The 13,127-nt window shown below is 42.2% G+C and overlaps 1 protein-coding gene across 10 annotated transcripts in view; it reads left to right on the top strand.

Annotated features, from left to right (window-relative positions):
• The first annotated feature begins 8,291 nt into the window (after positions 1-8,291).
• LOC126366003 (ubiquitin carboxyl-terminal hydrolase 47) overlaps positions 8,292-13,127 on the top strand; it is a 150,179-nt gene continuing 145,343 nt past the window's right edge. For 2 of the 10 annotated variants that reach the window (XM_050008846.1, XM_050008840.1), the window contains exon 1: positions 8,317-8,454. The gene's annotated coding sequence lies outside the window, so the exon portion shown is untranslated. Of the gene's footprint in view, positions 8,551-13,127 lie in introns of all 10 variants that reach the window. The other 8 variants (XM_050008836.1, XM_050008835.1, XM_050008847.1 and 5 more) reach the window with 7 other exon arrangements.

Below are 13,127 nucleotides of genomic sequence, written 5' to 3'. Positions count from 1 at the left end.
GACCTGGGACCGGACCGCAGCGACACACGGACGCACGCCAAGACCGTAGGATCCTACGCAGTGCCGTAGGGGACCGCACCGCCACTTCCCAGCAAATTAGGGACACTGTTGCTCCTGGGGTATCGGCGAGGACCATTCGCAACCGTCTCCATGAAGCTGGGCTACGGTCCCGCACACCGTTAGGCCGTCTTCCGCTCACGCCCCAACATCGTGCAGCCCGCCTCCAGTGGTGTCCCGACAGGCGTGAATGGAGGGACGAATGGAGACGTGTCGTCTTCAGCGATGAGAGTCGCTTCTGCCTTGGTGCCAATGATGGTCGTATGCGTGTTTGGCGCCGTGCAGGTGAGCGCCACAATCAGGACTGCATACGACCGAGGCACACAGGGCCAACACCCGGCATCATGGTGTGGGGAGCGATCTCCTACACTGGCCGTACACCTCTGGTGATCGTCGAGGGGACACTGAATAGTTCACGGTACATCCAAACCGCCATCGAACCCATCGTTCTACCATTCCTAGACCGGCAAGGGAACTTGCTGTTCCAACAGGACAATGCACGTCCGCATGTATCCCGTGCCACCCAACGTGCTCTAGAAGGTGTAAGTCAACTACCGTGGCCAGCAAGATCTCCGGATCTGTCCCCCATTGAGCATCTTTGGGACTGGATGAAGCGTCGTCTCACGCGGTCTGCACATCCAGCACGAACGTTGGTCCAACTGAGGCGCCAGGTGGAAATGGCATGGCAAGCCGTTCCACAGGACTACATCCAGCATCTCTACGATCGTCTCCATGGGAGAATAGCAGCCTGCATTGCTGCGAAAGGTGGATATACACTGTACTAGTGCCGACATTGTGCATTCTCTGTTGCCTGTGTCTATGTGCCTGTGGTTCTGTCAGTGTGATCATCTGATGTATCTGACCCCAGGAATGTGTCAATAAAGTTTCCCCTTCTTGGGACAATGAATTCACGGTGTTCTTATTTCAATTTCCAGGAGTGTATGTGGACATGTGACAGAGGCAATGGGACTTTGTGATCACACTGTACAATTTATATACGAAACAAGTATATATCAGTATGTAATGCAAAACAAGTAACTATCTCTAGTTATAAAGTGTTCGTACATATATTAAAAAACAGTGCCTCTAATGTCTGGTGCGAGATGTCTGACACTGTACTGTTTGCAAACGCACACACAGGATGTATCCAATACAACACTGTGTAACATAAAATGTTCGCTACATGAGCCATTTGGTGAAAGCAGTGTGATATCTGAAAAGTGGGTTGGGAAGTGAACGTGTTGCCTGGCTAACAGGTTCGCTGGTGCTGGAGTTGGTGCTAGTAATGGTAGTGTTGGTGATAGGGCAGCTGTTAGACAAGGCTAGAGCCTTGGAACTTCATATGGGAGCGCTTCTTGTAATGTTTATGCTAGTTTGACTCTCTTGATGGAAACTGTGGTCAGTTTCCTATTAATTGAAATGTCAAGTGTTTTTCCTCCCATTATGAGTACACAATTTGGGCCACTGTATGGAGACTGTAGAGATGGTTTGGTGACATCCATTTCTAGTATTACATGAGAAAAGGTACTGAGGTCTTGATGCACTGGGGTAGAGGCTATTCCATCTCTGGAAGGCTGGTGGGGACGGTACTGGATTATGTGGTCTCTTAGTCGATGAACAAAGTAGGACTGATCTGGATCCAGCTGTGACAGAGTGTTCAAGTCCACAAATTCACCAGCTAGCTGCAATGTACTCCTGGTCAACCAGTGAAGCATCTAAGTCTCTTTATAAGTGTTCCTTAGGCTCAGTAGCATCATAGGATTGCTGTTAGTCAACTTGGTGTCTAGGCACATCACTGCTGCTTTAAGTGAGTAGTGCCATTTCTCAATGATCCCATTGCTGTTTGGGTGGTAGCTCGTCATTATGTGGTGAGCTGTGCTGCAAAATTTAGCCAGTTGGGTGAACAGGTCAGACTCAAATGGCTCTGAACACCATGGGACTTAACATCTGAGGTTATCAGTCCCCTAGAACTTAGAACTACTTAAACGTAAGTAACCTAAGGACGTCACACACATTCATACCCGAGGCAGGATTCGAACCTGCGACCGTAGCAGACGCGCGGTTCCAGACTGAAGCACCTAGAACCACTCGGCCACAATGGTCAGCCATGTCAGACTCATAGTGCTGCCCACATTTCATTGTGATGTGCAGTGGACAGCCAAATCATGATACCGAGTGCGACACAAAAGCGAAGTCTAATGTTTCCACCAAAATACTGTAGCTTCTGGCCAATGAGTGAAATGTTATATCGTTGTGAGAAGATGGCATTGGCAATTGGGTTGACGACAGCCATGTGGACTTCGGCGTAGCAGGTGATGATGTCTGAAAGTTCTCTACAGGTGCATGCACATCAGTGACATCTAATGCCACTCCTCACCCATTCACGGCAGTCTTTTTATATCCCTGACCAAACATTACTGTTTGTCACCAGAGGGGTCATTGATCGTACCAGGCTGACACAATCCATGTAAAGTCGCGAATGCATCTCTCCTGAAACTGGCTGATAGGGAAGGACGAGATTGTGAGATGGGAATGGCCCAATACAGTTTTACATCATTTCAAGGAACCTCAGTTAGCTGGATGTTGAATGCTGGTGATGCTGCTTTTAGTATTACAGGTCCATTTGTTGTGCTTTAGCTAAGATTAGTGTAACTGAATGTGCTGGAGATGGTGCCTACCTGAGAGAAACAATTGGCTACCACATTGTTAATACCAAAGATATGCCAAACATTGGAACTAAAACGTGAGATGAACATGAGCTGGTTGTGCTGTCTTGGCGGTCAGTTCGTGATGTTCTGACAATAGGCGTATGTAAATGGTTTGTGATCAGTACAGATAAAAAAGTATCTGGTTTCCAGCTAATGTCTGATGTATATAATGGCCTCGTACATGGCTAGAAGTCCCCAAGATATCCATTTCTATTGTGAGGGTGTAGTTTTCATGAGAAGGACGCTAGTGGTTGCCATGCATCATCGCACCATTTCTATGACACCATGCTAATCACCGACTGATAAGTATCAACTATCAGTGCTCATGGTGCATTAGGCTCAGGGTGCGTGAACAATGTAGCATCCACGATACTCTTGGCTGCCTCAAATGTCAAGGTTATACCATCAGTTTCCTTTATGTTTCAGGCCAGAGAACACTGAAATTAATGGCTCTTGTAGCTCAACATAGCGTGGCAGGTGGTGGCAGTAGAAATTAAATATTCCCAGAAATCGGTGTAATTAATTGGTGTTGCTTGGCCATACGATCTACTAACAGCTTCCACCATCTCAGGTATGATACTCTATATCCCAGGAAATCCACTTGTGTCTGACCAAAGATACATATAGCAGTGTTGAGGACCACTCCATGTCATTCCAACTGTTTGAACACTTCTTCTAAAGCTTGACGATGCTGCTCAGACAAGGCTGACAAAATCAGAATATCGTGAACATAGGCAACCAGAAAGATAGACTTAGTTAGTAAACCTTTGGTAAGTTTTTGCGACATTCTGGAGACCACACATCATAGCATTCACTCAGACAGTAGTAATTATAGCTATCTTCAAGATATCCAGTTCCATTATGAGTATTAGCGTGTATGATTTAGTAGAGTCTAGAACACTGAAAATATTGGCATTACTTAACACATAATTCTAATTATGCAACAGTGGCACAGGGTATGTGTCTGATATTATTCTGACGTTAAGAGCTCTATAATCGCTCTACAGGCGCCACACACTACACTTCTTCAGAACGAGATGCAACAGTGAGGAATGGGGACTGCTTGGTGGGCATATGACTCCTTCACATATCATACCATCAAACTGTGCCTTTGTGATCGCCAGCAGGTCTGGAGCCAAATGTCACAGTCTACAAGATGTGGGAGGCTTATTGGCTGTCTTTAGATAATGAACAGTGTTATGCATTACCTCCTTAGATGGGCAGATGGAGATGTCAGGGCCAGAAATCGGCGCAACAGTTAGACATACTCTCTACCTGTGACTTGAATCAGTTTGGTAGTGTGCACAGCTGCATCCTGTCGCAATCCAGACGCTGTCAGGCGAGTGCTGCTATCAACCAGGCACATGTTCTTCACGTCCAACTGCAGGTTATAATAGGGCAAAAAATTCTGTTGCAATAGTGCGTTCGCTGATGTACACGATGGTGAAATCCCATGTGAAAGCTCGACACAAACCCAGATCTAATACTAGCCATATGTCGTTATGGCTGAGTCGTTCACAGAGGTCAGATAGAATGTTGCAGATGTTTATCTTCTGTTGAACATGGTCTCTGGATATAGCCGGCCGGTGTGGCTGTGCCGTTCTAGGCGCTTCAGTCTGGAACCACGTGATCGCTACGGTTGCAGGTTCAAATCCTGCCTCGGGCATGGATGTGTGTGATGTCCTTCGGTTAGTTAGGTTTAAGTAGTTCTAAGTTCTAGGGGACTGATGACCACAGCTGGTAAGTCCCATAGTGCTCAGAGCCATTTGAACCATTTGGTCTCTGGATAAATACACAAACTGGATCCAGTGTATATTAAATATTTCCACCTGGACTGCCAATTACCAACAAACACTCGCTGACACACTGACTGGAAATCAGAGGTGGCGGCTACTTCAGACTGCAGCTGACATAGGGGTAAACGCAGATGGGTTGAGCGTCTGGGAGCTTGCTACCAGAATTCTCAATGATATCAGTAGATACCTTGCTACACAGGCCTGGTTACAAAAGCGGTCGTTGATGATCTGCTGTATGAGTATTGGTGGTATCGTTTCTGGCCTCTGTCATTGCTTGAGTTACAGTGAGATAATAGAGTGCCAAGACGTCGTAATCCGCATGTGAAATGTTTGGCGTCACGCCAATGCATTGCATTTTGGTGGTGCTGACAGGGGCCAGCACCATCGTGTATTGGATTTTATCTGCCAGTTCTACTACCATGTCCAAGGATGTGTCAGCCAGGGATTGTTTGATTGCTTTGATAAGCAGTGGTAAACAACTGCTCTGTATGAAGCACAGTGAGTTGTCCAGTATGGTTCCTGCTTCCACTTTGCTTTCTGGGTGCTGAAAGTACTGCGAAGGCTCTATGTCTCCAATATCTTCATGAGTGAGATTCTTTCTCCCTGCGATCCTAATGCTTTCCACTTCTGTATTAAGCCAGTCATTGGAGATAGCTTCTGACAGTAAGATAATTACATCCTGTACCTCCACAGAGTACTAGTGATCCACTGTCTTACTACCAGCTCAAACTGGGCAGCGTCCACTGACATTCCGAAATAGAAAAAGCTAGCCTCTACATGCCAGATTGTGTCGCCAGAAAGATGGTAACTGCACAGCCACTCACAATGTGGCAGGACCAGTCACAGCCACTGTGTCTGTCGTTTTGCAAATCTCCTTCGTGATGTTACACAGGCGATTACGTCGGGGCAACCAGTTTGTTGGTACAGACCAGGTAGGCTGTCATTCGATGGTTTACTCCTGCATGGAAACTCAATATGGTGAACTGTGCTGCACCAAAAGTCCCTCATGCAAAAGTGACAAACTTTTTAGAATGGAATCACAGGAGAAACGACGAAGAAAAATAATGGCTTCTAAGAATACAAGCTCACTACTCACAGTTAATCTGCAAGAAACAATACATTCGAATTATACCATGACTATGCACTAATAAATAGGAATGAAAGATACAAAAACATATAAATCAAAATCAAAAAATAAACAAAACCAAAACACATATATAAAACGCAGTCCCTCTGGTGTCTGGCGCGGAATGTTTAACGCCACAGTGTTTGTACACACATGCACATGGCGTGTGCGACACAACACTACTCACGATGAAGGACCATTTCACTCGCAGGCCAGAATCTGCACCGGTACACAATATTCAGCGGAAACCTTAGCCTTCACTTTCGATTCGCACTGGGTATTGTTTTCACCACATAAATAATGGAATGTATTATATTAAACACTCAGTTTATAGGTTTCTGAAATCATGGCTTTATTGTAACAGGCTGGTTGCTTAGGTTTGTAGTATTTTTGTTTTGCACATTGATGTTTCAGTTACTGTGGGTTTATTTATCGATTGCTACTTTGTATCTGTAGTTTACTGTTGCGCTTTGATGTAACACATTGTCTTTTGTCATTTCGAGATAATGGATGGAGCTGTGGACGCTAGAAAATGGAATGCCAAGTGGAGAAACGGAAACTTTCCGACATATTCTTCTGTTTGAGTTGAGTGGAAAGGTGATCGGACCCAGAAACATTTGATTCATGTATGGAGATAATACAATTGGATAGATCACAGCAAAAGCGATTTTATCATTTTAAGGAGGATTGTTTTGACATTGGTGACCCTTCATGTTCAGAAATACCTTTGGGGTTTGATGAAGATCGTTTTAACACATTAATCCACAATGATCCACATCACTACACGCAATAACTGGCAAATGTGATGACTGTGATCATTCCACTATCGTACAACATTTGCATGCAATGCAGAAGGTTCAAAAGTGGGGTGTTTGGGTACTGCATGCTCTCAGCCAAAATCATAGAAACCAGTTGGTGGCCATTTGTACATCTCTGCTTGCTCGTCATCGATTGACTCGTGAACAACGCCGACCTTTCCTATTCTGTATAGTTACTGGTGGCGATAAATGGTGCGTTATGCTAACTTCCGCAAAAGAAAGGAATGGCAGAGCCGAAACAAAGCAGCAACTCCCCGTACAAAGACCTGGGTGCATCCACAATTTTATGCATCTAGTGTAACAGCGACGGTATGGTGTACTACGAATTACTTCCTTGGGATGCAACCATCGCTGATGACATTTGGTGTCAATAACTGTCTTGCAGAGCCAATACGAGAACAATGACCAGCAAGGATGCATGACGTGATGTTACTCCACGACAACGACCGCCAGCATTCTGCTAGAATGTCAAAACACATTAGACAGGCGTTGGGTTGGGAATTCATTCCGTAGCCACCTTATCCACCTGGCCTTGTGCCCTCAGATTGTCACCTCTTCCGCTATCTACCGAACAACCTTTCAGCAACTTCCTTTCCGGATGAAAATGCGCTGGAAGAATTCTTCGCCTCAAAGCAACGTGATATCTACAGTCGCGGAATCTAAAAGTTACCCCTATATTGGCCGACTGTTGTAAATAGTGAAAGAGAATATATTATTGATGACTAAAGTCTGTTATGTTTCTTAAACTTATTGAAAAACGCTACGAACGTATGCTCCTGCCTAATATTTAGTTGTATTTAAACGAGTGTGTTACAAACTTGCTGGAAACAAATAACACTGTCTAACGTAAAACTGTGTTATGGCACTATAGTTATAACAGATTTTCGATAGCACAAGATGTATGCAGAATGTTCAGTCGCGAAGTCTGTACTGTTCAGTTAGTTCCCCTTGCGACGCTGCGCCATGTCGGCCTGCGACTCCGCGATGTCGTGTCCATCCTATAGACTTTATCTTGCAGTTTACAAAATGTGCGGCACCTGTAATGCTGTGTATATTTCTACACGTTGTATGTGCTTGCATTTCACGTCAAGAATTTGTCTAGCGAAGAAACGACAACTCTGGAACTCTAGAAGAAAAAAAGAAAAAAAGTATGGATGCCACATTTTTCGTTATTTCAGTAAGTGATTGGATTCGATTGATTTGGGGGAAGAGACCAAACTTCGAGGTCATCCGTCTCATTGGATTGGGGAAGGATGGAGAAGGAAGTCGGCCGTGCCCTGTCAAAGGAACCATTCCGGCATTTGCCTCAAGTGATTTAGGGAAATCACGGAAAACTTAAATCAGGGTGACCGGACGCGGGATTGAACCATCGTCCTCCCGAATGTGCGATCAGTGTGCCAACCACTGCGCCACCTCGCTCGGTTTCAGTGAATGAAATAGGTCTGCAGTGTCAGTGATTGCAAATGAATTTGATGCCATTTTATGTGTAATAGCAGATTAGTAAATTTTAAACAGTGAGATTATGTATTTCTGAACAGACTTACTTAATAACACTTTGTATTTATTTATTTTCTGAAGTATTATTAAGCATTTTGGACGTGTAGGGCGACCGAATATTAAAGTATGACACTGCGACAGTTTGTACAATTCGTCTTACTCTTCCGTCTCCATTATATATACTTAATTTTACTTTAAAGTTTTTGTTTATATGGCTGAAAAATGTTGGCTACTAGGATTTACGTATTAAATGTGCTTATCTCGCAAAGCTATTTTTGACGTTGAACTTGAGTGTTGAACGCTGCGCTGGGACGTATCTGTAGCAAAGATATTCCGTCCAGCGGAAAATGGCGTTGTGATGCGGAATGAAAACTTAGGGAGAACACATGTGATGGCTTTACAGTCAAGGGTGTGTGAATATTTAATTGCGTTATTGTCAATACAAAAATTATGTGAGTGTTTTGGCATTTGATTTGCTTTTATGTCACTATGTAAATGTGTGATGGAGGAATCACTGTTGTGTTTGAGGACTGATCGTCGACTGGAAAGTACGCTAATAAGCTCCTTGTAGCCAATTATCTCACACATCGTTGTTTATAGTGCATATTTTAAATGATTAGTGCCGAAAACTAAAGTAGAAGTAACATTTGTTTAGTGCGTGCACTATGCCACGCCCTCCGGCATTTTCGCTTCTGTTGGACATCAGTCGTTCCATTCCCTGTGTTAACTTTTTAAGAGCTAAAGCATTATTTGAGTGCAATTTCTTTAGACCATACGTATTCTGATTTGGACTGTGAACAGCAATCAGACGTACTGCATAGCACTTTGTGTTGTCATGAATTAGCTGTAAAATGATTAGGAGGAAAGCAGGCTATGTAGTCAACAGTATTGTAATATCAACAATAGGGCAGAACAAATACATTCACTTGAACAGCTGTTGATTACAGGTCTGATTATTTTTACTTCGCTTCTCGTAGCAGATTTAGAATGTTCTTAACTAATCCATTATCAGTTGCTGATGAGTATGCGGGTTTCATGGCCTTTGTCGAAGAAACTTTTACGTTCCGTTAGCCATTGTAATGTCAAAATTTAATGATTTGGGGGGGGGGGGGGAATTATGAATGACACCGGAGGAAATCCAATTTTTGTTTGAATATTTTTTGTAGTACTGTACGTAGTGAGACGTTTCATGTGTCAATCTTGGGAACGTAAATTTGTTGAAGTTCATAATCAGAAACGGGCTAGAGATCTGTTATTCGTATTTACAGTACTGTCTCTCGTTATGTTCCTAGCTCCTTTACCTTAAGCGCCACCCCTGACTCTCGGCCCCCCCCCCCCCTCTCCCAGGGACATCACTAGAGTTTGACAGCTAAAGTTACGTATTGAACTCCCTTGAAATGTTGGTTGTGGTGATAGACTGATGTTTAGCACAGTATGAGGACTAAGGTAGGTGGGAGGGTGACAGTTAGGTTGTGAGTTGGTGAAGCCATTGAATGTGAAAGCAGGTAATCTGATTGTGTTAACAGTTTGACCACTACTAAAGTGTACTGTTGCCATCTGAATCATATTGAAAAATGCAAGAGGTGTCAAATGTGTAACTTCTACCGAGTCTGATTAACCATTTTATTTCTGGTTGTTAGTGTAACTTGGCTTTTTATGAAAGGTGGAATGACATGTTGACAGCATTACATTGGGTAGAATAGGTATTTCAGGAAAGTTAATTTCATGTTGTCCTTGCTGGTATTCTATTACTTAAGAGAACCCCCAGTCTCAACAGTTCTGTAAGAGTCCTTTTGTTGTTGTTGTCACTTACTGTGAATCAATCTCCAGCAGCTACTTTAAATTTTCATTCGAGTGTTTGCAATGTAGGCACAAGTACTGTCTTGTGAATTATATGTGTGGAGTACTCCACACCTTCTGCCCTCTTCACCCATTCGCAGTCCATTCCACATTTTAGTTTTATTGCACTATTTTGGGAGTGTTAACAGTGACAGTTATCTTAAATGTTTGTTGTTGTAGGCAATGTACATACCACTGTGTTGGGAACATATTTATTTTAGATGATTCTGGTGTCCAAACAATTAAGAAAAACTTGGGGAAGTAATTGGTGTGTTTCGTAAGTACACAAAACTGTGTTTAATGCTATGAGATCTACTTAATTTTAGTTACTTATTTGTCCAAGGTAAAGCACCTTTGAGCTCAATGCAAGGAAAACATATGTCATATGTGCAGACATGTGAAAGTGTAGTTGCTAGAAAACAGGACAAGTAGTTGGCCATTGTATTGTTGAAGGAACTGGCCTGTCATTTGCTGGAAATGATTTAGTATAAACTATATTAGGATGACCATACAGAACAACAGCCTCTGTTGTCTTTGTGACTTTTTATTGTTTGGAAAAACATGGGTACATTTTAGAAAAATTGTTTCCTTTGCACACTGGGCACACATTCATGAGGATAATTTTTTTTAAAGCTGCGTCCAGCCATTCTGATTTGGGTTTTCCGTGATTTCCCTACATACTTTCCCTTTGAAAGGGCAGTTCGCATTTCCTTCACCATCCTTCCCTAACAACCCAAGCTTGTGCTCTCTCTAGTGATCTTGTCGACGGGACGTTGAAATGGTGATCTCCTCTCTTCCAGAATTGTTTGCAAAGCTTTCCTTGCTTCAGTTAAATGACTTGGTTACAGAGAAAAGTGAAGCATGGGCAACAAAATAAGAATTTTGAATGCCATTGATAACTCAGAACATACAATTTATCAACATGAGAACAACAAATATGAATGCAGTATGGATTGCTTGGGAATGAATCTGACAGTGAAGCTAAATGACAGTAGATCAAATACATTTAATCGATACAGAGAACTGTTCATCGTAACAGTTGATGCTGCATATTGGGTTGAAAATGGTTTCGGAGAAATAAAAAGTAACAGGAAAGAATAGGACACATGACGGTATATAAAATAAAAAAGTTGTCAGAAGAGGACAAAGACATTGAAGAGGAGGAAATGATTGATTCACTGATGTGGTTGGTTTGATAAGTGTGATTCATGGGCCGAAATCAGACCAGCTGTTAAAGTTATGGAAATCTCTGGAAATGTAGGATCCAAATAGAATTTGTTCTAGTGTCAAAAATTAATGAAACAAAGCAGGAGACTGCACCAGCTCAAGGATGAAAACATAAAGTAGGCCTAATTTGCAGAACAAAAACCAATAACCAGGACCTGTATGGGATAGGTGGTTTTTTGGCCTGGGTGCTGTTGTTATTAAAACCTTCAAACATTTTAAAAACTTGAAAATATCAGGCAGCACTTGGAAAATAGGCATTTTGGGTATAGTGACCAGGATGAGACTTTGGTATATTCTCTGTAGTGTGGAATCGTATTTTATGTAAATGCTGTCCGTTCCATTTTTAGAAATTGGTTGTATGTTTTCCTACATTGTTTATTTTGTGCAAGTGATCAAAGGTCATGTTGATAAACTTGAATAGGTCTAGTGGAGATAGCTAGGGTAATGACATTCAAGATTTTGTTGTGTACTAAATTAATATATTTTTTCTGTTTGACATTGTGGTAATAGATTAAACTGTAAAGTATCCTGAGGTGTAGTGTGGGTTGGAAGGCGACAGTTCTGTTGTGAGTTGGCAAAGCCAGCCGGCCGCCGTGGTCTAGCGGTTTTAGGTGCGCAGTCCGGAACAGCGCAACTGCTACGGTCGCAGGTTCGAATCCTGCCTCGGGCATGGATGTGTGTGATGTCCTTAGGTTAGTTAGGTTTAAGTAGTTCTAAGTTCTAGGGGACTGATGACCACAGCAGTAAGTCCCATAGTACTCAGAGCCATTTGAACCATTTTTGGCAAAGCCAGTACGTGTTGCAACAAAAAGCAGTTTTAATTCAAAAAAATTTCTCAGGTCAGACTGATTTATAGTGTAGCTGAAGACCTAATTTAGATTGGAAGGTAAAGGGTTTGATGTGGGTTGACGAAGCCAACAAATGTGTCATGACAATCTTTTTTTTATGTCTGTTGTGAATTTCACAGATAATTTACATCCCAGATCAAAATCCCTATTTCAGTGTGTCTGGAGATGTTGAGTGGTTTTCAAACTTGATGGATACATGGCTCCCTTGACCTGTATGTAAACACCTGCGGCTCCTTTTGCATGTGGTGTAAATAAACATAAGTTTTTTTTAAAAAAATGAATAAGAGTAGCAATTGCTTTATCAGTTGAAAACATTTTAGTGAACTTTTAATGTCGATACATCTTATTCTTTCTACTGAATCTATGGGCTTGCTTCTTCATAATCAGTTATTTGCATCTCAGTACAAGATTGGAAACTGAAACTCACATCTAATTATCCACATTCACTCATGATCTTTATTTCGTGTTGATGACGGGTAACATTGAAAAATGCACCTCCGATATGTAGGACATTACAAAAGCGATCAAAACTTGTAGGGCCTTGTTAGCTGTTTGCAGATACTTCTGTTTAATCAAGCTCCAAAACTCACAGTGATGGAGGATACAGACTTTGAATTTAGTGTGAAGAAATAACAGTAAATTGCTCTTGTTCTTCAATGGTAAGCATTGAAGGTATGCCTGTACTGACTGGATCTTTGATCCAGTTGTGTTGCTCAACTTTTTCTTGAAAGTACTTCAGAAAGTAATCACTGTGTTCAGTTAAATGATCCACAAACACAGACTTGAATTTTGCATTCAAATGAAAGTTATGGTCTTCTAAAACTGTTTGAAAAATGGGGACGATATAATGTACATTTTTATCACCCACCTTTTTCTTCCATGATATATTAGCTTCTTTCTGCAGGCCGAAATTTTGTCTTGTAGTAGCACATTGTTCTCCTTAACTTGAAGGGGGATGCATTCAAAGAATTGAGTTTTCAAAGTACGGCGACTTCAGTAAAAAGTCACTTTCTACGAACTTCTTGAAATTCAGTGTTTCTCTTGAACAAGGTAAGTGTGAAGTTCATTCCTGAGATAATAAACCCTTTTCACGACATTCTCACATGAAAGCCAGTGAGAATCTCTCCAATAAATTAGGGAAATGTGCTCAGCCCCCAAATCAACACAAATTTGTTAAAAACATCTCTACTAAAGTGGCCAACTTTTAGTGA

The sequence above is a fragment of the Schistocerca gregaria genome, chromosome 4 (genome assembly GCF_023897955.1).
Source record: "Schistocerca gregaria isolate iqSchGreg1 chromosome 4, iqSchGreg1.2, whole genome shotgun sequence".
NCBI lineage: Eukaryota > Metazoa > Arthropoda > Insecta > Orthoptera > Acrididae > Schistocerca > Schistocerca gregaria.
The sequence above is the reverse complement of the archived record's forward strand: the minus strand, read 5'-3'. Positions and strand labels throughout refer to the sequence as shown.